General features: G+C 46.5%; 1 protein-coding gene across 7 annotated transcripts in view; it reads left to right on the top strand.

Moving 5' to 3' along the window:
- The window catches only part of CNOT4 (CCR4-NOT transcription complex subunit 4), a 218,867-nt gene that overhangs the window by 38,224 nt on the left and 158,105 nt on the right, over positions 1 to 22,538 (top strand). The window lies entirely within an intron of this gene.

The raw sequence follows: 22,538 nt of genomic DNA, 5'->3' as shown, positions 1-22,538 counted from the left end.
CCAGCACATGTGACTTATTGCTGGCGGGTACTGCTGTGGGAAATACTGGCGGAGAGTGTGAGGAGCGGCCCTGGAGGAAGCATGCAGAGCCGATGCTGCCTGTATCTCTCTCCTCCGCATGCACTGATTGGCCACAGTGGGAGCCAATCAGCGGGTTCGGCACCCGCAATCACTCCCTGTGAAGACAGAACGACAGTCTGCCGATGTAAACACAGCAGACTGCTGGTCTGTCAGAGATGAACACGGGGATCCTGTGTTCCTCCTATTTAGGCCTATTCCTATTCAAGAAATAATTGTTTGAAAATAAATTGATTGATTATAGTTTATTCAATAAATATATGTACCCTGCAATACTCTACTCAACTCCACTATATCAAAACAAAAAAAAAAAAAAAAAAAGATGCTGCCTACAGCGTGTTACCACCACACTGTCAAATGCAATATTATATCCAATGGTGAAGCGATTCCTTTTAAACCTTTTTAATTGTACTTTAATTTATAAATCATCAAAAATTATATTTAAAAAAAAAAAAACTCTGTGTCAACTCCTAATACGATTAAATAAATATTGATCATATAAGCCAGGGCTCAACAAACCCCAGGCGCCAGGTCGCATTGACGACTAGATTTAGCTACACTGTGGCAGGTGTCTCCCGCAAGGTGCTGGTGTCTCTCGATGTCCCGGCTGTCTGTTTCAGCTGTGATAGAACGGAGCCGATGCTTCCTGTATAGTTCCGGCTTTGTCCTGTCACAGGCGGAGTGATATCAAATGCACTCCGCCTGTGAGGAGAGCCGGAGATACAGAAAGCATCGGCTCTGCATGCTTCCTCCAGCGCTGCTCCTTACACTCTCAGCGAGCAGTACCCACCAGCAGTAAGTCGCATTTGCTGGGGGTGCAACTAGCCCCCAGCACACAATTGTAAATATCCCAGCATGTGCAGTGTTTGACTCCTACCACCATGACCACTTCAAATCACTGAAGTGTTCATGGTGGTTGGAGTGTTCCTTTAATATCTCCCAGAAATAATAACCAAGTACACATGGGTCGAATGCCAGGCAATATCAGCCAGTTGATTAAAAACTGTCCGCCATTGGGCCTGTGTGTATAGCAGCCGGTCCAACAGAAGCTGGCCATTCGGCATGTGCAAAAAAAAAAAAAAAAAAAACTGGCTCCTAACTTTTTTAGTTGGCTCCTTGATTTCAAGCAAATTTTGTCAAGCCCTGATCTAAGCTAAATACAAATCTGAATCAGGAAAAAAGTTATGCACATAAATATAAAGTCCCATCCAATCTTGATCAATGTGCAAATCTGAAATTCGTTAAAAGTCCAAACGACATATATTCCAAATACAGTTTCCTTTATATGATTGGTGCACAATTTGTGAACTTTTCTCACTGGGGATACGTGATCTTTTCCACTACACTCCCACTACACGTCCTCTTGCCTGATGTAGGGGACCCCACTAATATATTAGGGTAGATTGCGCTTTCTTATTATCCGCTCCTATCTTTCTTCTCAGGCTCAGTATTAAGACCGGTTCCCAGATGGATGGATCACAGAAGGGAGCAAAAAAAGAGAACCCAATATTGCAGACTGCTGATAAATTATTGATCTCTTAACATATAAATTGCACTTACATTTTTCAAACTTGCACAGGCATAAAATGAACTTGAGTCAATATCTCAATGGTGCCGTGGGAACCCCGCCCAGCATGGTTACAGCACCGATTTTTTTTTTTTTTTTTTTTTTTTAATTGCATTAGCCAATCTTAGTGTAAATGTGTCACAGAGTCACATCATATTTACATGAATGTGTTTTGCATTCTCCTCACTAGTTTGGAGTCTGCTTATGCCAGCACTAGAATAGAATAATATCTGTATTTGTATAAATTATGGTTTACCATGATGAGATTATTTACGGTTTGTCCCCATTGAAGAGTGCAGTGGGACCAGATTTCATTTAGGTTTATGAACAGGCAGGGGCTGCTGGTATTATAGGAGTGGTGCACAGTTGCCTGTCCACTAGATGGATTCTTCTAATAACTGATCTCCGCATTCTGTGCTTATTAATGTTGAGAAAGATATTTTAAATTTGAATACTCTTGCATTGCAGTGGGGGTTCTAAGGGTCCTTAGTTTAATTCACACCAGGCATGCTCTGCACCAGGTATACTCTCTGTCAAGTGCCTTAAAGTGATTCTAAACCTATTTCTTATTTCAAAATAACAAACCTGTTCTGTTCAATGGTTTAGCACAGAGCAGCCCCAATCTCTTCTCAGGTCCACTGCCAGTGCTTCTGACATCCAGTATGCTTGGTGTGTCTCCATAGGAAGCCTTTTCCTTTTGTGGCTCACCTGCAGCTCAATTCCGAGCCACACTGTCTGTGTCCCTCTCCTTTATCACAGGATTTGATTGACAACAGAAGGAGCCAATGGCTCCTGTAAGGGGTAGCTTACCTTTTACCTTCTACTTTTATTGCCACTTTAAAGGAGTTATAAAGGCAGAATTTTTTTTTTTTTATCTTTATGCATTAAGATAAAAAGCCTTCTGTGTGCAGCATCCACCCAAAACTTACTTGAGGTCCCTCTCTGTACAGTGATGTCCACAAGTGTCTCAGATGACAGAGATTCTTCTTCCTGATGGGCTGAGACACACCATTGGCGCCATTGGTTCCTGCTTCTGTCAAAGTCAGCTAGTCATTCAGGGGAGAAAGGGGGCGGGGCAGGTCGTGGCTTTGTGTCTGAATGGACACAGGAAGCTGTGACTTGGGTGACCCCATAGCAAGCTGCTTGCTGTTGGGGCACTGAACAGGAGGGAGGGACGCGAGAAGAGGAGGATCCAGGCTGCTCTGTGCAAACCAACGACAACAGAGCAGGTAAGTATATCATGTTTTTAATTTTTATAGGAAACAAAGACGAGACTAAGCTGGCATACACTAGTAGATTTCCCAACAAAAGTTCATATGAATATTAATTCGAAAGTTCAGATCAATACATGACTTTTGCTTTCGCTATTAGAAATTAGTTTTTCATCCTGCTTCTCGTCACAAGCAGGCAATAACAAACCTTGATTTTACCCACTAACACTTAAAAAATCGAGCTAATGTTTTGAAACGTGTATTCTGTGTATGGCCAGCTTAAAGTGGTTTGTAAGGCAGAAGGTTTATCTTACTGCATTTTATGCATTAAGATTAAAAAAAAAAACCTGTGTGCAGCAGCCCGCCGTAATTGCTTGAGCCCCATCTCGATCCAGTGATGTTGCACGAGAGCCTTGGCTGTCCAGGACTCTCCCTTCTGATTGGCTGTGACACGACACAGCAGTGGGTGCCATCAAGCTGCTTGCTGGGGGGGGGGGCACTCGGCAGGAGGGAGCAGCTAGGAGGGCGAAAGAGGGGCCCCAGAACAGGAGGATCTGCTCTGTGCAAAACCACTGCACAAAGCAGATACGTATAACAACATGTTTGTTATTTTTAAACAAGCAAAAAAAAGACTTTATTACCTTGAGATGTCCTTGGTCTTTAGGTTTTACAAAAATGTCACCATATTTTGTCCCTGCCTGGCAATAATTTAAAACTGATGTCTAGCCATATTGTCAACCCAACACTCCTCTAACTGCTGGGTTTTATTTAACTGGAAAACTAAGCTACAATCCACTGTGTCCACTTTTGTCACAATATGGTGTGCTAGCTCCCAAGTCGTCTTTCTTTTAAACTGAAAAGTAGGAGGGATTCTACTTCTGGTGCTTCCTGGTTGATGTGACCATTGGGCCTCAACAACTTTACAGAAGTATGATGACAGCTAAACAAGGGACTGCATCTGATCAGTGGTGGACCCAGACTGTAGCGCTGGATTAGTAGTCCCCATTGCCAGAAGAGGCATTGCTGAGAGAACTGGAAGATGGATTGGGGTGAGAAAAAAACAAGGAATACGAGGCATGGACAAGGTAGCCACATTTGTCTACAGAAGGGACTTTAACTGTGTGTTGGACTGAGACCTCTATCTACTGGAAGGATATTCACTTGTGTCCCCAGGATGCTGCTTGAAATGAAGGAACTGTGTTTTGCCAGTGCAGAAAAACTACCTGTTTATTGCTGCGCCCCACCAGCTTCACATCTTTGCTTTCTCTTCTTTCCCCTGCCAATTTGTTGGTTGTCAAAACTTGGGACATTACACATTGCTGACTGCTTTCTCCCTATCCTAATATGTCAATATTAAGTGGCCCATCACCAAGCCCCAGAACTGTCATGTGGGAGGAAAGAGGAATTACCTGCTCCCCTATACTCCAAAGTACCAAGCTCTACATTGGGAGCAGCAGGGTAGCAAGGGAAAGTGATTATGTGCTGTTGCTGGGCTGGCCATTTAAGTGATCCTTTCGATATGCTTTGCATGGATAAAACATGTGTCCTTGCTAAGTTGAGGGACTTCTTAGTATTTATACCATTGGATACTACAGCTATAACTGTGTGCAGTTCCTTACATTCACACCGGCCCATCCCACGCCAGTCCACCAGCATATGCATTCACTATTGCTGGCTTGAAGATTTTGGTATGTCTAGGCCTGTTTTTATCCTTTCATTGTCGACTTTTCCACCATGGTGTAGTTTGAAAGGAAGGCATGACTGTTAAGTATTTTGGAGTTTTGTGCCAGAGCCTGCTTTGTGAAAGGCTCTTTCTGTGTCTGGCAAGTGTCCTCAAGTGCAGCTCTGGTTGCCATGGTTCCATCAAGTCAGAAAGTGAGGCCCAAATCGGTTTGTGAGTTAACCACTTCAGGTGCTGGAGGCCTCAAGGTTACACAAATTGACGCAGGTGAAAAAGCATAACATTGTGCATGCAGTCATTTTGCTCTAATTTCTAGCCTAGAACCTCTCCTAAAGTTTCTGTTGTAGAATGCAAATAGTACTATGAGAACCCATGCTGAAAGCAAAATTCTAAGAGCTTATATTCAAATGCCCTAAATTATTTTTGCCGATCCACTAGAACTCCATGCAAGTTCCTTCAAAGAGTATGTCAGGGCAAACTAAAAAAACAAAAACATATGCACTACATATGTGCAATACATATACATTTCTCACATGTTTGTTCTCTTTTGAAATGTAATAAGAAATGCCTATTGATACAGTGGACTCCTCTCCTGTTTAGCCCATGTTCAAATTGGTCCGATTTGACATGTCACATCACAGACAATTGCTGGCAATTGCACTGTCCGAATCGGTGCAACGCCGACTTTGCGGCACCGCACTGATTCCCAAAAGTAGTTTCTGTACTACTTTTGGCAACTTCGGGGGGCAATTTCAATAGACCTCTGTGCAGGAACCTGCACAGATCTCTGTGAAATCGCCCCTGAAGCTGGACTGAAATGCCAGCTTGAAATCTTGTCAATTTCAAAACAGTCTCCATGTGTACCTAGGCTGAAGCTTATAATTCTGCCCTGGTGTGCTGATATCCAAAGCAGTGTTGTCAGCCCTGCCTGCATTCTCTTCTGTACTACAGAAAACAAGTTTCTGTTATGGAAACACACTTTAGGTGCCGCAGAGACATTTTTTCTCCAGTCTCCCCTAGAAAAATGAAGTCGGCAGCTACAAATACTGTAGCTGCTGAGTTTTAATAGAAGGACATTTACCTGTCCAGGGATCCAGTGTTTTCTTCACCCTAGCTAATTCTTCAATCAGCTTTTGGTCCAGGCGCTGGAATATTAAAATGGAGTTCCAGCCTCTAGGAAAAAAAAAAATTAAATTCAGCAGCTATAAATAATGTAGCTGCTTAGTTGTAATATAAGGACACTTACTTGTCCTTGTATTTGTCCGTTGGCTCGGGTGCAGGCGCCAGCATTGCAACTAAGGGAAACCAGCAGTGAAGCCTTCAGGCTTCACAGCTGGTTTCCTACTGCGCAAGCGCAAGTCACGCTGCGCTTTCTGAATGGCCTGTTGTTTTCTGGCACACACACAGGTCCCAGAAGGCAGCGGATGGGAAGGAGAAGGGACAGATCCAAATACAGTGATGAGGCGAGGTTAGAGCATGAAGTCCTACTGAAAAATCACAAAAATTGTATAAAACGTAAATTAAAAAATGGCCAAAAACGAAAGGGGATTGGGTGCTCATTTGGTTTAGACCTAGTTCTATTTTAGCCTGGAACTCTGCTTTAAGTAAGGAAAACCGGCAGTGAAGACTTGCGGCTTCACAGTCAGTTTCCCAGTGTGCATGCGTGAGCCGCTCTACACTTTGTGAATGGTCCCACAGTCTTCTGGGACATCTGTGTCCCAGAAGGCTGCTGGGGAAGGAGGGGGAGAAAAGATCACAGCTGCGGTCTGACTGAAAGTCGGTAAGGGGGTTGAACGAAAAAAAAAAAAAACTATCGGCTCCGGTCTGGGCTGTTGTGATAACAGTCCAATGTTAGTACAGCAATCTCGCCCGCTGAGCTGTTGTACTCTGATAGAACACTGGTCAGCACTGTCTGCAATTGCCTGAGAGCGCTGATTGGGAGCCAGTCGGTTGCTGCTTTTCCAGCATGCTCGTTTGACAAAAGCCGGCCAAACAGCCGGCTTCTGTCGGACTGGCTGCCATACACACAAGCCGAATGTCGGACGGTTTTTATTGAACCACCCGATGTCGCCTGACATTTGGCCCGTGTGTACTAGGAATAAGTCAGACTGTGCTGCAGTTCTCTCCCCTGTTAACTCTTGGTATCAGGAAAAGCTAAATAGATAAAAAAAATTTCCGCGCTATTTTGATAAATTGAAATGATAAATAGATATCAGCAGCCAACACAAAATCAACCAACAGTGACTCAAATTAACATTAAAACATAAAAGTGTAGCGCTAAAAATATTAATAATCACACAAAAAATAGTGTCCAAATGAATGGGGAAAAATAATAATCACAATAAAAAGAAAAAAGTGTAGGTATGAGAGTGTCCAAATGAATGAGTCCCAATACAGACGATGTGAAAATAAAATCATGAATCCGCGTGCACAATATCCCAAGGAGTGATTCAACCCAAGGGTATGTGAAGGAAGGGAACACCTCAGTGATGGAATATGTTAAGCAGCTTACCAGATTTCATTGGCTGCTCAACTTAATGAGTCAGCCTCTCCCAGCTTTCAATCACTGAAGATCTGATGTTACATGGATGCCTCCTCTCAAGATGTGTACAAAGGATCAATATGGGATTGGCGCTCCTCAGTATTTTTCATCAAACATAAATGAATATGTAAAGAGAAAAGGAAGCGAGGCCCATAGCGTAATCCCGTTTAAAAAAATGAAATTCCACTTTATTAAAAAAACATTACTCACAATTTATCGTAAATAGACAGGCTTGTCAATGTCGCTAGAACAAGGGATGAAGGTGCGGCGTCCCGCGAATAGTCCCAAGTAGCAAAAATGGTGAAGGCCGGCTAAATTTCAGGGGGCGTGTGGACGTTGCGTCTGGAGTCGCCAACGTTTCGTCTCAATAGACTTTTCTCTTTACATATTCATTTATGTTTGATGAAAAATACTGAGGAGCGCCAATCCCATATTGATCCTTTGTACACATCTTGAGAGGAGGCATCCATGTAACATCAGATCTTCAGTGATTGAAAACTGGGAGAGGCTGACTCATTAAGTTGAGCAGCCAATGAAATCTGGTAAGCTGCTTAACATATTCCATCACTGAGGTGTTCCCTTCCTTCACATACCCTTGGTGTCACGGGTTGAATCACTCCTTGGGATATTGTGCACGCGGATTCATGATTTTATTTTCACATCGTCTGTATTGGGACTCATTCATTTGGACACTCTCATACCTACACTTTTTTCTTTTTATTGTGATTATTATTTTTCCCCATTCATTTGGACACTATTTTTTATTTGTGTGATTATTAATATTTTTAGCGCTACACTTTTATGTTTTAATATCAGGAAAAGCTACCAGAACTGAGTCATGCTGATAACCGAGGAACCAGGCAGAAGAGAGAAATGACACTCTCGGCTTTGAAGATCGAAAATGACACCGTTATAGAAGAATATGCTTTTCTCTTTCGTTCTATGACGGGCACAGCTCCAGAATCTTCTTGACCATTGGGTTATGCTGCCCCCTACAGGAGTAGAACACTAGGCAGGAAAAAGCTTTACCACGCCTATGGGGCAGTCCCAGGGGGTATACTCCCACTTTCTGATTCAGGCATTCAGTTTTTTTCTGCCTTGTCAGGAGTAAGGACCTAGTACCTTTCTGAGATTTCTAGTCCTAGCATTTTTGTCTTTTATTTTAAACTGAATTTTTTCCTTTCTTTGTTATTTTCTGTTCCTGTGAGAACTACAATCAACTGCTGGACTGGGCGATGGACTTGGATATTCTAGATCCTTTATGGTCTCCCCAGTCCGGCCAGCGAGCGCGACCCGGCCTCAGTTCTGCGCCAGGTCGGCCGCGACATAACCCCTCTGGACTGAGGCTCGCCAGCGAGCTAAATGTCTCAGGAAGACACATATACCTGGTTACAACCTGAGTTGTAGCGTGTCTCTGGCCTGCAGTGCCCCCATTCCTATGGTGCAGTGGTCTGTCTGGAGTGGTGCCCACCCAGTTCCTATGGTATGGTAAGTTCTGTTCCCCCCCCCCCCCCACCACTGGTGTCCTTTTGGGGTGGACGGTCTGACCCCCAGGTTCTCTTCCTTCCCACATAGCACCCCCCCCCCTCATTTATCAGGGTCCCCCTGTGTACCACCACCCTTTTACCCACACCTAGCTCCTACCTCCTTTCCCCCCCCCCCCCCCAAGGGTGGCCATACATGTTTTGTCTGGGGTGGAGGGAGGGGGCGCCGCAAAAATCGGAGTAGGTTGTGGTGAGTCCCTGTGGGTGCAAAATGGCCTCCCTCTTTCGGCTTTAGTAGCAACTTGGTGCGCTGGGACTTTCTGTGCTGCTTATGCAGCAGGAAGGGGGGTTTAGCAGTATTTTTACCTTTTTTGCTAGTGGTCCCTGGGTTTAACCCATGGAGTCCCTGGAGCATGTCTCACCGCCTGATGCCCTTTCAGAGGCTGCGGGGCCCTCTGGGTCCCAGTCTGCTTTGTCTGCTCTGACAGTCCTAGAGTCGATAGTGTCCAGGGTAGATATGGTCCTGCAAAACAGGACAGACAAAAAGTGTTCCCCCCCCCCCCCCCTCCTTCACCTGCATCCTCGGTCTCCTCAGATTCCGAGGTTGATCTGGCCGCTGCGGATGCGAGTCACCCTACTGGATCTGCGTCCACGCCCCCTGAGTGCTTTGATAGGGTGGATGGTTTCCTCTTCCACTACGGCTGCGCATGAAAAGATGCTGGTTGATGCACTGATTGTATCGGTGCAGGAAACTTTAAAACTGGAGGACGCAGCTGCTGCTGCGTCGAAGACACCGGTACCTTTCGGTACCCGCAGATCCTCAAAGGCGGCAAAGGTTTTCCCCTTTCCTGCCTATTTTGACAAGATTGTTGCGAGTCAGTTGGGTTTCCCTAAACGCTCTGTCAGGGTGCCTAAGTGTTTTTCTAGAAGGTATCCTTTTGAAGAGTCCCTGTTAAAAAAAAAAAAAACTAACAGTACCGCCTATGGTGGAGTCTCAGGTTTCCAGGTTAAATAAGGCCACCCTTCTTCACGGTGGAGGACTCTCCTTCTTTTAAAGATCATTTTGACAAGAGAGCTGAATCTCTGGTCCAACACCTTTTTACCATGACCGGTGTTTACCATAACTTTGGTTTTCCCAGACCTTATGGGCAAAGCTTTTGCGCCAGGATTTAAAAGGGGACAGATTCCCCCTAATTTCGCGGAGCTGGCGGACCAGTTGTTCAGGGGTTGCAGTTCATGCCTTTCTGGATGCGGCAGGCTTAGTCTGCAGGGTATCTTGATCATTTGGAGCATGATATGGCTCAAATACTGGCCAGGCTTCCAAGAAGGTCCTGTCTAATCTCCCTCTTCTAGGAGATAGTCAGTTTAGAGCTTCCATGGATGAGATCATTAGGATCTTTCAGGGGGGAAGAGTACTTTTCTCCCACAGGCTACCAGGAGCAAGGAGTCTCGGTACTGGATCCAGAATCTGAACGTTTTCAGTGGTTTTATTCAACCGATTTACTGTTCCCAGAAAGGAAGGCAGAGTTCGTCCAATCTTGGACCTCAAGGCCTTGAACCGCTTTGTGCGGGTACAAAAATTCCAGGTGGAATCCATTCGCATGGTAGTGGCATCCCTTCATCAAGGGAATCTTCTGGCCTCTATTGATATCAAGGACACTTGCCTTCATATCCCCATATATGTGGGGCATCTGCGTTTTCTTTGCTTTGCCGTAAGCGAGGAGCAATTATCAACTTGTGGCGTTACCCTTTGGGTGTTCATAAAAGTGCTAGCCCCTGTGTTAGTATTGTTGCAACAGCGGGCGATTGTGCTGTGGTACTTGGACGATCTCCTTCTACGAGCAGAGTCTCCGACTGCTCTACAGGACAACTTGGACATCACTGTGCGGACTCTGCAGGAGTTCGGGTGGATTCAAAATTTTCAGAAGTCTACTCCTGGTTCCATTCACCAATTTGGACTATCTGGGTTTGACCCTGGACTCGGCCTCATCCAGGATGTTTCTCCCGCTGGACAAGTTTCAGAAGCTGCAGGATGTTATTCAACTTCTGTTGTCCAGCAGTCGTCGTCTCTCCGGACTTGCATGCGGATGCTGGGCATGATGGTGTCTACCTTCGAGGCTGTTCTGTTTGCACAGTTTCATACAAGACCTCTGCAAAAAGAGATTCTTGCAATGTGGGACAAGAATCCAGTGTCTCTGGACAATCTGATCCTGTTGAGCCGGGGTTACAGAGTGTCTCTGATTTGGTGACTTCACTCTCCGGCTCTTAGACAGGGAAAATCCTTCCTTCCCCTGTACTGATGAGTGATCACCACCAGCCTGTACGAGTGGGGGAGGTGTTTTGGGCACATACTGTTCTTAGGGTGAGGAGTCCAGGCTACCAATCAACGTGCTAGAACTTTGGACGATCAGACTTATCTGACTCTGTACCGGACACCCCTGAAGACGAACCGTGCAATGGGCTAATTGGACATTTCCACAGCCGTGGCATACTGTATGTCAATCATCAAGGGGGTACCAAAAGTGTCCTGGCGGCTCAAGATGTAGCCGGCATTCTAAGGTGGTGGAAAATTGGCAGGCGGATTTCCTCAGTCGATAGACCTTTGCCAAGGAGAACAGTCACTTCATCCGGAGGTGTTTCATCAACGGTGTCTCCGGTGGGGAACTCCCAAGGTTAATCTGTTGGCCTCTCTTCTCAACAGGAAGGTGCAGAGATTCGTGGCAAGGTGTGGGTATCCTCTAGCAGATGGCACAGGTGCACGCGCACTGGTGGCTCCTTGGGGGCAATACCCTCTGATTTACTCCTTTCCGCCTCTCAAACTTCTGCAGAGACTTCTGCGAAGGATCGAGGCAGAAGGAATTCCGGCCATTCTTGTGGCCCCAGACTGGGCCAGTCTTGGTACGCTGACCTGGTACGGCTGCTCGCCGATGTTCCTTGGCAACATCCTCTCAGGGAAGACCTGTTGGGCCAAGGGCCGATCTTCCATCCTGCTTTATAGTCGCTGGCTTTAAGGGCTTGGCTGTTGAAAGCTAGTTGCTGAAGGATAGGGGGTTGTCTGACGCAGTGATTCCCAAGCTGTTAAAAGCTAGAAAATCTATCTTTAGGAAGATTTACCATCGTGTCTGGAAGTCGTACATTGCGTGGTGTGAGTCTCTGGGCGTTTCTCCTCGTTTCTTTTCAGTCGCTTGAATTTTGGCGTTCCTCCAAAGAGGTGTTGAACAGCGCCTAGCTTTGGGTACCATTAAGGGCCAAGTTTCAGCCTTGGCAATTTTTCTTTCAACGTCCTTTGGCTAGGCATTCCTTGGTTCGCACCATTGTTCAGGGGGTTCGCCACTTGGCTTCCCTTGTGCGGTCTCCGTTGCCTCCATGGAACCTCAATTTGGTCATGTCGGTTCTTCAGAAAATATTCGCAAGATTCCCCTGCTTACATTGTCCCAGAAAGTTGGCCTTCTTTGTGGCGATTACTTCTGCACACAGGGTGTCTGAGCTGGCAGCTTTGTCGTTCACCTTATTTGGTGCTTCACAGAGATAGTGGTGCTTCGCCCTTGTCAGTCGTTCCTTCCTAAGGTCGTTTCTGGTTTCGAACTGTATGTGTTGCCTTCGCTGTGTCCCAAGCATCCTAAGGAGTTTGCCTTGCATTCTCTGGATGTGGTCCGGGCGATCAGGATGTACCTGGCGGCAACCGAGTCGTTTAGAAAATCAGCCTCGCTTTTTGTCCTTACGGATGGACCTCACAAGTTGTCCGCGTCTGCTGCGACCATTTCCAGATGGTTCAGACAGACGGTAGTGCAGGCCTATTCAATCAAGGTTCAGGTTCCGCCTTTCCATGTTAAAGCGCATTCTACGCGGGCCTTTCGCCATCAGGCGTCAGTAACGCAGGATGGCAAGGCAGCCACTTGGTCATCTGTGCACACTTTCACAACATTTTACAAAGTCGATATGTTGGTATCTGCAGATGCTGCTTTTGGCTGAAAGGTTTTGCAGGCTGCTGTTTAAGAGGACTTGGTCCCCTTTGAGGGGATATTCTTTTCAGGTGAGCTCCAGTTGTTCTGGTTGAGCTCCATGTTACCTAGTTGGCTAGGTTTAGCCTTTGGGAATTTTTTTCTGCTATGTGTTTTTCCCCATTCACGTTTTACCCTGCTTTGGGACGTCCCAATGGTCAAGAAGATTCTGGAGCTGTCAGTCAATGAAAATCAGAGAAAATGATTTTACGGACAAAAATTCAATTTTTTTTTTATATTTCATGTCTGAGGTTTTCAACCACTTTACCAAAGTCCAATTTTGCTGGTTTGGCAAAATCCAATTAATAAGCAAGTAGATCGTGGTGTGGACAGAATTGATCTGACCAGTGAGAAGGTCTGAGGTGTGCCTAATAGGATGTCACTGGGTTTAGGACCACGTAGCAGCCACTCCGGATATTAATATCTTCAAATATGTACAGGTTGCATTCTGATAATTTATATATTGTCCAACATGGAATTTCCATTCCAGAAATACTAAACATGACATCCCTCAGAAAAGTACTCTGTCACTTAGGAGGTGGGAGACTGCAATCTTGCCTTCTGTATACAATAGCCTAGTCATGTGTGATCTTGTTTCGTTCAGTATGTTCTTCCACATTCAAAAATATAATCAATAGTACTATAGCTTGGCCATGTCTTATTTTATTCATTGTTTTGATTTTGAAATTGTGAATTGGAGAAGTGGTCATATAGGATATCTATCAGCAGAGCTCAGGCCTAAATGCTTTTACATTCTAAATTAGCCCTGGGGAAGACATTTTATTGCACGCCATGTACTCCTAATGGGTTTAACCACTTGCTGACCGTAGGCCGTTATTTGGCATCCTCTGTTTGCAGTGGTTATACCGGGATGATGCCTGCAGCTCCAGGCATCATCCTAGCAATAAAATTTGCAGCCAGCGGTTCCTTTTTATGCAGAAGTGATTTGAGTGGATGAACATCCACTCGATGACTTCTGCGGGCGACAGAATGTGGTGTCCTCCCTCCCAGGCTCTGCCATCCGATTGCGGACCCAGGGAGCAATCCAACCTGTGGCGACGGCTGCACAGAAGAAAAGGAACTGACATTGTTCCTCTCTCTCTGTGACCCAATAAATAGAAAGTGATGAAAATGTAGTCAATTGTCGTTCCACCACTGTGTTTATTTGGCCGTTAGCGGCCAGGAAAGCAGCCGTTTAGACTGATATGTGTCTGATCGGCTGCATTGGAGGCCATAGGACAGATTTGGGGTGTAATAGACCCCAGATCTCTCCACAAAGAGGACCTGCCAAGGCCCATGCTGTCACAATGGATGTTGTTCATCCCTTGTAATATCAATTTAGTTAATACAAAAAATCATTTAAAAAAATAGTTTATTTCGTTTATTGACGGACACAGCTCCTGGTCTTCATAACAATTGGGTCATACTGCCCCCTACAGTAGTAGGACACTAGGCAGAAAATAATTCTGGTTACACCCATGGGTAGTCCCAGGGGGTATAAACTAGGGATTGACCGATTGTCGTCAAGGCTGATATATCGAGAGCCGATATGCACTTTCCCAGATAAATCTGTATTGGCCCCGGAACTGGCGATTATTGCCGATATTTTCATGACGTCTTTCTGCCTTCTTATGCCGCCTCCCTCGCCTTAGACAGCCTCGTCTGGAGTCAGGACTAGTCTCACGGGAGTGTATCACAGCCATACACCTATCCACAGCAGCCCTGTACCAGCCAGCCAGCCACAGGCCCTGTACCAGCCAGCCAGCCACAGGCCCTGTACCAGCCAGCCATTAAACATTAAGCAAAAATGTAACATGTTCAGTACCAGATTTGTGCCAAAAATTGTCTTCATTTTTCAAAACTTTAAATGTACAAAATATCGGCCGATACTGATATGCGATGGGCAAAATATCGTTATCAGCAACGAAAAGCCGATATTGGTCAATCCCTAGTATAAACCCTCTCTCTGCTATAGCCACTCAGTTTTTTGCTGCCTAGTCAGGAGTAAGGACCTAGATCTTTGGTCCTGGCAATTTTTATCTTAAAAAAAAAAAAAAAAAAAAATATATTTTTTTTTTTTTTTTTTTTTTCTCCTACATTTTTCATGTGAGATCTACTATCAACTGGCGGATTGGGTGACAGGCTGGATAATCTAGATCTAGTGGTCACCCCAGTCTGGCCAGCAAGTGAGTTAAAGGCCTCGCGAGGTTGCATACAACTTGGTCTCGGCCCGAGTCGCAGCGTACCTCCTGCCTGACAGCCTCCCAGTTTCAATGGAGAGGGCTTCTGTCTGGAGCGGTGCCTGCCTGGCTCCTGGTATGGTGAGTAGCTGTCCCCCCCCATCTTCCCCTGAAGGTTTTTGGGGTGGACGTGGGCCCCTCCTTGGGACAGTCGGACACCCGGGTTCCCCTCCTTCCTGCAGGCACCCCCCCCTTTGCCGAGTCACAGGCGACCGATCGAAGTGCGGGGGTGGCTGTACCTGGTGGGGGCTCCTGGCTGTATCTGTCCCTGAGGCCTGGTCTCCCTCCTGGGTCCCTGTATGCCTCGTGGTGCCGTCATTTTGTTGTTGCCTGTGTATTCCTATACATGGCGGCCATGTTTGTGTAGTCCGACGGATATTTTGCTCTGGTTTGCCATTGAAAATAGCCGCGGCAATGACAGTGGAGACCTGTGGGCGGCGATTTCGGCAGGGGGAGCCGCCCCTCCTCTCCTGGTGCTGACTCCTGGAGGGTTTTACTCCCTCATCGCCGCATGTGTAGTGCATTATCCTGGTGGCTGGAGGTGCTTGTTTTCTGTTGGTGGTGTGTCTGGAGGGGTCCTCTTCCTGTCTGCTGAGGATCGCTTGGTGCTTGTGCCTGGCAACCGGGTGGTGCTGCCAGCACGGTGGAGCTTGTCCCTTAGTGTTTTACACCTTTTTTGGGGTCCCCCTGGTGATTCCTGGAGTCTTTGGAGCACATTTTCCCTCCGGGTCCCAACCATCCATCTATGCACTGATGGCGGTCCTTGAGTCCTTTGTGTTCCGGGTGGAGGTGGCTTGCGGGTGATGGGCTAGCAAAAAGCATCCCCCTCCTTTCCCTGCCTCATCTGTCTCATCAGATCCTGAATCTGATTCAGTAGGCGCGGACGTGGGTCAACCTGCTCGGTCTGCAGCCACACGCCTGAAATCCTCATATAGTGAGAATAATCACTCCACTTCTACGACCGCGCATGAAAAGGCGCTGGTGGATGCACTGATTGTATCTATGCGCGAGACCCTAAGAGATGTAGGGCAAAGCTGAAGCTGCGACGGAGGCGCAGGTACCCTTTTGGCACTCACAAGCCATCCAGAGTGACAAAGGTGTTTCCTTTCCATGCCTATTTTGACAGAATTGTCAAAGTAAAGAGTAGGGATGTAACGATATCAAAATCTCACGGTACGATACAATTTCGATATTGACCTCACGGTACGATATTTATTGCGATATTTCAAAGTGATTTTTTATGTGGCTTACTAGCTTTGCTTTCACATATTTGCAAACTTATTTCTTCATTGAAGAAATAAGTTTGCAAATATGTGAAAGCAAAGCCAGTAAGACACATAAAAAATCACTTTGAAATATATACATTACAGTCACTCCTTCTCTCTAAGATTAGAATACACCACATTTTGGGCCTCATGCTCTTGTCCACTCCCCCACTAGCACGGCACCTATGATACCTCTTCTCTTCTTAGCACTGTTCTGCTTACTCTGAAAACTATCCTCTCTTTCTGTGTAAATCCGACCAATCCAGACCAGTAGTACATGTCATGATGACTTGAGTGGCGTCAGTGTGTTTTTTTTAATTTCTTTCACATTATTTATTACTCACCGGCGGTCCGGTGTCTGTGTCTTGCCGTGGTGCCACTGCCTGCCTGGGAAGCTGGCTCTGCTCCGCCGAGTCCGCCGCTCTCATGCGCTGGCTCCGCCCGCCTCCGCCCCACAAGCCCGCCCACCCACACTGCTCTAACCAACTGGCAGCCGCTCGCCTCGGCTCGGCCAGTAAGCAAGCAGCACTACAGCATAGCATTAGAGGTGAGTGAGTGACAGACGGGAGCCGCCGAGGAGACAAATAGAAGGCGGCCAGAACGTGCACCCGCCACGACGGTATCGGGCCATGTAAAACACTGCGATACCGCGATAGCGGTAATATCGTTACATGCCTAGTAAAGAGTGGGGGTTCCTAAGCGCTTTACTAGGTGTTACCCCTGTGAAGTGGACTGTGCTACCGGTGGTGGACCCTTCCGTTTCCGGATTAAACAATGCAACCACGATTCCGGTTGAAGAGTCCCCGGCTTTTAAGGATCCAGCTGACCGGGAAGACGGAGGGTCCAGGGGCTCTATTTTATGTGATGCCTCTTTGGATGCGACTCCCCAATGGCTTGCCTCTCTGTTTTGGCAGTGGTCCTTCGGCTGTCTTTTGGCTCAAGTGCTGGTCTGCGGATAAGACTTCTAAAAAGCCCTTGACTGATCTTCCTTTCAAAGGAGATCGCCTGTTTGGAGCTACCCTGGATGACATAATTGAAGGTCTCGTGGGGGGGGGGGGTACTTTTCTTCTGCAGGCTACTCGGCTCATAAGAAGTTTTTTTCATCTTTGCTGGTTTTTACATCTTTGCTGGTTTCTGGATCCGTGGACTTCCCTGGTGCAAGACAAATGGGTCCCTGAAGTCATTCAGTACGGCTACAAGATCGAGTTTCACTCGTACCCCCCCCCGGCAAGGTTTTTTCCTTCCAACTTGCACCTGTCTCCAGACCGCTTACAGGGCCTGTTTGGTGCGGTACAAGACCTGTTCCTTTAAGGGGTGATTGTCCCGGTTCTGACTTTGGAACGTTTTCAGGGTTTTTACTAGGGGTGCACCGATCCGACTTTTCTTGACCCGATACCAAAACTGATCTGAAACTACACAATATGCATGTGGCTGCAGTACAGAGCAAAGCCGCTGCATCATGTGTATGGCTTCTCCATTCACAGGCGGAGTGCATCTGATATCACTCCACCTGTGAGTCGGATCTATACAGGAAGTAGCGGCTCCCATACTATTACTACACCAAGTAAGGGACGGCTGAGCCGGGACTCAGCAAAACCGGATCGGCCCGTGGATCGGTTGATTTTACCGATTCCCCCGTTCCAGCTATTGTGGCAGTATCGGCGCCGATATTTGATCCTAATATCGGATTGGTGCATCCCTAGTTTTTACTCAAACCTGTTCACAGTTCACAGGAAGGAAGGCAAAGTGCATCCGATCCTGGACCTCAAGGCGCTCAACTGCTTAGTGCAGGCACAGAAGTTAAAAATGGAATCCATTCGAACGGTGGTGGCATCTCTGCATCAGGGAGATTTCCTCGCTTCCATCGGTATCAAGGATGCCTACTTTCACATTCCAATATGTGCCAGTCACCAGCGTTTTCTCGGCTTTGCTGTGGGAGAGGAGCATTATCAGTTTGTGGCGTTACCCTTTGGTCTCGTCTCTGCTCCTCGGATCTTCACAAATGTGTTAGCCCTGGTACTTTGCTACGTCAACAGGGAATCAGGGTACTGGGCTACCTGGACGATCCTTCTGCAAGTGGAGTCTCCCTCTGCTCTGATGGAAAACCTGGAGGTGACAATACAAACTCTGCAGAAGTTAGGCTGGATTCTGAATTTTCAGAAGTCTGCTGTGGCTCCGTCCACGAAGCTGGACTATCTGGGCCTGACTCTGGACTCTGCCTTAGCCAAAGTGCTCCTTCCTCTGGACAAACTCCAGAAACTGCAATTTGCCTCCTGCTGTCCAAAAGATGGTCATCCCTCCGGACTTGCATGCAGGTGCTGGGCCTGATGGGGTCTGCCTTTTGATGCGGTTTCGTTTGCTATGTGAGGTCCCTACAAAGAGAGATTCTGAACAAAAGGGACAAGACTCCGCAGTTTTGGACAATCCGATCTGGCTCAGTCGGGGAACGAGGGAGTCCCTGATATGGTTGCTTCGGCTGCAAAAATCCTTCCTCCCCTATTATTGGACAGTGGTCACCACGGATGCCAGCCTGTCCAGCTGGGGAGGCGTCCTCGGCAAGCATTCTGCTCAGGGGATCTGGAAGTTGGTAGAGTCCAGACTACCAATTGGAACTCTGAGAGATCAGACTGTCTGGATTATTGGACGGATCGTCTTCAGCGTTGTCCAGTGCACATTCAATCAGACAATGCCACGGCTGTGTCTTATGTCAATCACCAAGGGGGCACAAGAAATGTCCTGGCGACTCTGGAGGTAGCTGGCATTCTAAGGTGGGCAGAACAGTTAATTCCAGCCCTCTCCCCCTTACACCTTGCCAGGGTGGAAAATTGGCAGGCGGATTACCTCACTCGGCAGGTGTTGAACCAAGGGGAGTGGTCCCTTCATCTGGAGGTTTTTCGTCAGCTATGTTTCCAGTGGGGCACCCCCAAGGTGGTTCTGTTGGCTTGTCGGCTCAACATAAAGTTGTAGAGGTTTGTGGCTTGGTTATGGGATCCTCTGTCGGACGCCACAGGCGCACTGGTGGCCCCATGGGGTCTGTATCGGCTGATTTACACCTTCCCTCCTCTCAAGCTTCTGCCCAGACTTCTACCCAGGATCGGGGCTGAAAATCTTGGTCATCTTAGTGGCTCCGGACTGGCCTCGTGGGGCTTGGTGCAGCTGGTCGCCGACATTCCTTGCAATCTTCTGGGAGGATCTGCTGTCCCAAGGATTGATCTTCCATCCTGCTTCAGTCGTTGGCTTTGACGGCTTGGCTTCAAGGAAGATCTACCATTGTACGTGGAAAGAGGTACACTGCGTGGTGTGAGTTGCTTAGGGTTCATCCTCGCTCCTTCTCGGTGGCTCGGATCTTGACCTCCTTCAACGGGGGGGTTGAACAGAAGTTAGCCTTGAGTACCTTTTTAAGGGCCATGTGTCGTCTTTGGCAGTCTTCTTCCAACGACCTTTGGCCACACACTCCCTAGTGCGTACCTTTCTTCAGGATGACTGAAATTTGGTCCCTACAGTGCGGGCACCGTTGCCGCCTTGGGATCTCAATTTGGTGCATTCAGCTCTACAGAAGCCTCCCTTTGAAAATATTCAGGAGATTCCCCTGCTTACGTTGTCCCAGAAGGTGGCCTTTTTAGTGGCTATCACCTCTGCCCGCAGGTAGACATATGCCGGTTTTCGGTAATTCGATATATCGCGGTATTGCATAGCCACGGTATTGTTATTGTGGCATTTTTAAAATACCGAGTTTCTCTGTCAAGTCTGCCTGACTTGTGAATTGATACATTTCAGTGAGCTGGATGACTCATTCACTCACACAGCTAACACCTTTCAGCATTAAGGGCTCTTTCACACGGGCGTTCCGTATGTCCGTTTTTCATCCCATCCGTTTGCGGATGAAAAACGGACATAATGTATCTCTATGTAATTACGGATGTCATCGGATGATCATCCTCTGACATCCGTTTTTTGTCAGTTCAGTTCAGTTCAGTTTTTTTGAACGGAGGAGAACCCTATTTTTTCTTCCTTTCAAAAAACGGAACTGAAGCAAAAACGGATGTCAGTGGTGTCATCCGCAGACATCCGTATTTACATAGACATGCATTATGTCAGTTTTTCATCCGCAAACGGATGGGATGAAAAACTGACATACGGACCGGATGACACAAGTGTCATCCGTGTCCGTTACAAAAAAAAAAAAAAGGACCTGATCGGGCAAAAAAAAAGGAACGCCCGTGTGAAAGAGCCCTTAGTCTCCTAACTATAAACAAAAATTATTACATTTGTATCTTTTCCTTCCCTCTGCCAGGGAGAAAGGAAGTTTAACCTCTTAAAGACTGGACCTTTTTCTGACACTTGTTGCTTGCAAGTTAAAATCAGTTTTTTTTTGCTAGAAAAGTACTTAGAACCCCCAAACATTTTATATATTTTTTTAGCAGAGACCCTACAGAAAAAAAATGGCGATTGTTGTAATATTTTATGTCACACTGTATTTGCGCAGCAGTCTTTCAAACGCAATGATTAGACTTTAATGAATAAAAAAAAAAAAAAAAAATGTAACAGTAAAGTTATCCCAATTTTTTTTTTTTTGTTACACAGAGAATCGTGATCTTTATTCCAAGCTAAAAAATCGTGATTCTCATTTTGGCCAGAATCGTGCAGCTCTAATATACACACACACACACGCATAGCAGCCCACATTACATTATTATATAGCCATCAAGCAGTGTCTGGCCTACCTGGTGATGACTGGTCCTGGCGCTCTGATCCGATGGCCTGGTCTTTAAAGGGGCAAATCCTTGCGATCCAGAAGTGGTTAAACCTGCAGGAGGACCGGTGTTTTTATCTATTAATGACTTTACTATTGCTTTAGGCCTGGTTCACATGTATGCGGGTTGGTGGTTCACATGTATGCGGGTTAGCAGTTCACATGTATGCAGGTTGGCGGCCCACATTTGCACAGGCATAGCAGCCCATTGATTTGAACGGGCTGCTATGCCCTCATTTTCCGCAGAAAAAAGGTGCATGCAGCATTTTTTTAAAATTCAGTGGCCTTGAAATCCATCCTGCTTTTGCACCATGCGACTAAGCTGCAGTTCCTGCTCTGGCAAGCTTTCTGCATTTTTTGTATACGTGGGCACGGCATTTAAAAATAAACAGTTTGCGTGTGCAGCAACGGCAGGTAAGTCGCATGGTGCAAAAGAAGGATGGATTTCATGGCCACTGCATTTTTTTAAATTCTGCATGCACCTTTTTTCAGCTGAAAACGCAGGCATAGCAGCTCAAGCCCATCCACATCAATGGGCTGCTATGCCTGTGCAAATGTGGGCCCCCAACCCGCATACATGTGAACCAGGCCTAAAGCAATAGTAAAGTCATTAATAGATAAAAACACCGGTCCTCCTGCAGGTTTAACCAATTAATGACTTTACTATTGCTTTAGGCCTGGTTCACATGTATGCGGGTTGGGGGCCCACATTTGCACAGGCATAGCAGCCCATTGATGTGAATGGGCTTGAGCTGCTATGCCTGCGTTTTCAGCTGAAAAAAGGTGCATGCAGAATTTAAAAAAATGCAGTGGCCATGAAACCCATCCTTCTTTTGCACCATGCGACTTACCTGCCGTTGCTGCACACGCAAACTGTTTTTAAATGCCGTGCCCACGTATACAAAAAATGCAGAAAGCTTGCCAGAGCAGGAACTGCAGGTTAGTCGCATGGTGCAAAAGCAGGATGGATTTCAAGGCCACTGAATTTTAAAAAAATGCTGCATGCACCTTTTTTCTGCGGAAAATGAGGGCATAGCAGCCCGTTCAAATCAATGGGCTGCTATGCCTGTGCAAATGTGGGCCACCAACCCGCATACATGTGAACCAGGCCTAAAGCAATAGTAAAGTCATTTATAAACAACACCTCCTTCAGGTTTAACCACTTCTTGACCACAAGGATTTGCCCTCTTAATGACCAGGCCATCGGATCGGAGCCGAGCGCCAGGACCAGTTATCACCAGTTAGGCCAGACACTGCTTGATGACCTATTTTAGGCCTGGTTCACAGAGTCTGTACTGACTGACTATATAATAATGTGCATAAGTGAACCAAAGCCCCTAAATTCAGCAATGAAATTGAAGTGAGGTGGAAATTTAATAATTTAAATTTAATAATAGAATACCGTGATAATACCGTATACCGTGGCAAAACCTTAATCAATTAATCGCAGCATGAAAATCTGATACCGTCACAAGCCTACCCGCAGGGTGTCGTTATCTGGCGGCGTTATCCTGTCGTTCACCCTATCTGATGATTCATTGGGATAAGGTGGTTCTTCGCCCCTGTCTGTCTTTCCTTCCAAAGATTGTCTCTGATTTTAATTTGAATGAAGACATTGTGTTGCCTTCCCTGTGTCCCAGGCCTAAACATCCTAAGGAAATTGCCTTGCATGTCTTGGATGTGGTCCTGGCAATTAGGGTGTACCTGGCAGCTACG

Source organism: Pelophylax lessonae (genome assembly GCF_965119305.1).
Source record: "Pelophylax lessonae genome assembly, chromosome: 4".
In the NCBI taxonomy this organism is placed as follows: domain Eukaryota; kingdom Metazoa; phylum Chordata; class Amphibia; order Anura; family Ranidae; genus Pelophylax; species Pelophylax lessonae.
The sequence above is the reverse complement of the archived record's forward strand: the minus strand, read 5'-3'. Positions and strand labels throughout refer to the sequence as shown.